The 3,084-nt window shown below is 34.2% G+C and overlaps 1 long non-coding RNA gene across 1 annotated transcript; it reads right to left on the bottom strand.

Moving 5' to 3' along the window:
• Nucleotides 1-737: 737 nt before the first annotated feature.
• Nucleotides 738-1,793, bottom strand: LOC131257362 (uncharacterized). Its single transcript, XR_009177336.1, has 2 exons — nt 1,384-1,793; nt 738-1,106 (listed from the first exon to the last, which is right to left on the bottom strand). It is a non-coding gene; the product is annotated as an uncharacterized LOC131257362 (long non-coding RNA).
• Nucleotides 1,794-3,084: the final 1,291 nt, after the last annotated feature.

Below are 3,084 nucleotides of genomic sequence, written 5' to 3' on the forward strand. Positions count from 1 at the left end.
AATTGTCGTCGCTAAAAAACTGTACAAGACTTTTAGCAGCGAAAATTTTCGCTACTAAAAAAATCGTTCCATTTTTAGCGACAAAAATTTTCATCACGAAAAAACTGTACAAGACTTTTAGCAGCGAAAATTTTCGCTCCTAAAAAATCGTTCCACTTTTATCGACGAAAGTTTTCGTCGCTAAAAGACCAATGTCGAAGCATTTTATCAGCGAAGAATTCGAATCGTCGCTAAATGCAAGCTTTTTTGCGATGAAAATTTTCATCACTAAAACAACTATACAAGACTTTTAGCAGCGAAAATTTTCGCTCCTAAAAAATCGTCCACTTTTATCGATGAAGGTTTTCGTCGCTAAAAAAACTGTACAAGACTTTTAGCAGCGAAAATTTTCGCTACTAAAAATATTGTTCTACTTTTAGCGACGAAAATGTTTGTTGCTAAAAAATTGTCCAAGACTTTTAGCAGCGAAAATTTTCACAGCTAAAAAATAAATTACCAAACTTTTAGCTACGAAAATTTTCGTCGCTAAAAGTCTCTTTTTAAAAAATTATTCTAGCTCAAAATTCCACACAAAATTCCTGATATACACCTGTTAACAATATATTCATCCTGATATACCTGTTAACATATTCATCCTGATATACACCTGTTATATAATATATTTCATCATATTCACATTCACATCCATCTAAACACAAACAAGAAAATCCATCCAAACATAGAAGTACATTCATCCAAACACAAACAATCTTATCCACATCACACTCATTCACGCATAAATACATATAAGTTTAACATAATAAACAAATATACAAAAAATCATCGTCTTCTTCCTATTTCGACAACTTCCTTACCACCTACTTTCTAGTCAAGTTCCATAGCCATGTACACTTGTTTCCTTGTCCTTGCATCTTAACATCATCGCCATCTTTCTCTTTTATCTACACCACCCAACATTTGGAAGGATCATACATGTATTCACTGAAGAAGATATGCTCAAAGATTGCAGGGTCATCCAGAGATGGAAGATCATGCTTCTTTCTAGCTTCACACTTCCCTTCTATCATCTCCACTGGCACACTGAGTGTTTATGCACTGTAATACACCTGCCAATTGAATTGAAAATCATGTGACATCATTTCTACTAGTCACTGGAAATAGGCATATGATTTGTGACTCCATAACATGTCTCTTGGTTCTCTATGAACTCTAATCACAGAGTGATACCCAAAAACCTGACACACTTGGTGGTCAAACTACAACTCAATGCCAACATGGACTGGCACATCAGCCACTTTTGTTGTAATAGGAATTGTTTGATAACCATGATGAAGAAGAATACTTTCCAACAAAGAGCTACCAGTTAACAACCAAGAAACTGACCTCCATCGTGACGTGGCAAGCCAAAAGTTGATAAGGCATGTACTTATAGCCACTACAAAAAGAAAAAATGAAAAACTGAGTTGTGGCTTTTGGGTTTTCTCAATGACATCATATCTTTTATTCAAGTCACAATACAAAATAAAATTCAAATCTTTTAAGGCCTGATTGAGTTTCATCGACTTAATGCAAAGATAACCTACAAGCTCAAAACAGAGCTAATCACAGGTTCACCAGGCTAGAAATAATCCATTGATCTAAATGCATCTTTTACGCTGCATTTTGAAACACACCTGAGTTGGATTGCAATTGTTCAGTTCAATTAGGTGGCAATGATTGAACTGTATCGACGGTTAGTGTTATTCATAATGGAGTACAAATTGCAATTACATTCCTTTCTAGTTGAACTTGGAGTAATGATCACACAATACAAATACTATGATAGTTTCAAATTCATCATTTCTAGATGATAACATGTCCACACACAACCATAGCCTTGCATATACTCTCACCTTGAGCTGTCCTCAAACTATCCATACATATTAACTTTGGAATTCACTTTTAGTCGAAGAAATTGAATGTTAATCTATATGCAAATAGAGATCATCATAGTTCCAACACTTATGTTCCTTGAATGAAAAGAAAAAACCATTGAATATCATTCAAAATATAGAACATGAAAGCAATGAAACACAAGTTCTTCTACAATATTTGGTGGTAATGTCAGTTGTATTAACAACATGCCTGCACTGCAAAAGTTCAATACAAACATTCTACAACAGAAATAACTTTTGTTTGTAAGTTGAGACTATGAGAAACTCTGATATGACTGTGGTACTATCAACATGATCAAGAGATATGGGAGCCAATGGAATTTAAAAGATATACCGTAGTTACTAGAAACCATATCATTAATGAAGTATATAACATAAGTGCTTTTTTTTCACAACAGCAAAACTTCATAAGGTTGTTAACATTACTGACAACAGAAGTTCTTAAAAGTTTAGGAGAGCTCCAATAAAGAAAACCTCGAAGACATGACAAACTCAATCTTCCTTCAGTGAGCAGATAAACAACAATTGCGATTCCTTTATCTTAGCGATAGATTGCACCACCGAACTACGAAGAATTATGATAAGATCTACATGTAAGAATTTTTCTTTCTTCCTCTTTCTACAAGAGTGTTTCATAGTGACCATAAGTTTTGGATTAAAACTATATCATTAATGAAGTATATAAGCCACCAAGTTTCAACAGGCTTTAAGCCAGGATTGACTTTACTTCATTGGATATTGCATCTTTACTTCCAAATAAATGAATTCATTGTAATGTAAATCAATTGGGCACAAATCAAACCCTGTAGTGATCAAGAATTCCATTGGGTGGCTAGTAGAATTCCACTAGGCACAAATCAAACCCTATAAATCAATTGCTCTCCTAGATTACCACCATTACAATTTGTGAGGCAGCAAACTGTCCAAACTTCATCATTGATTATCCTTCAATTTTTGCGATTGTTCCTTTTAATAGAACAATTTATGGAAAACATTAAGGCCCTTCCAATCTAAACCTCACATCATTTGCATAGAATAAAGGCAATAGATTTCAACCTAAGGAATCTTGCGGGAGTTGCGTAAGTTTGCTGTTTCTGTAAGGTATGTAGGTATTTTTCTGAGCCAAGGCTACAATCACATCTCCCAAACA

This window comes from Magnolia sinica, chromosome 10 (genome assembly GCF_029962835.1).
Source record: "Magnolia sinica isolate HGM2019 chromosome 10, MsV1, whole genome shotgun sequence".
Lineage (NCBI taxonomy): Eukaryota > Viridiplantae > Streptophyta > Magnoliopsida > Magnoliales > Magnoliaceae > Magnolia > Magnolia sinica.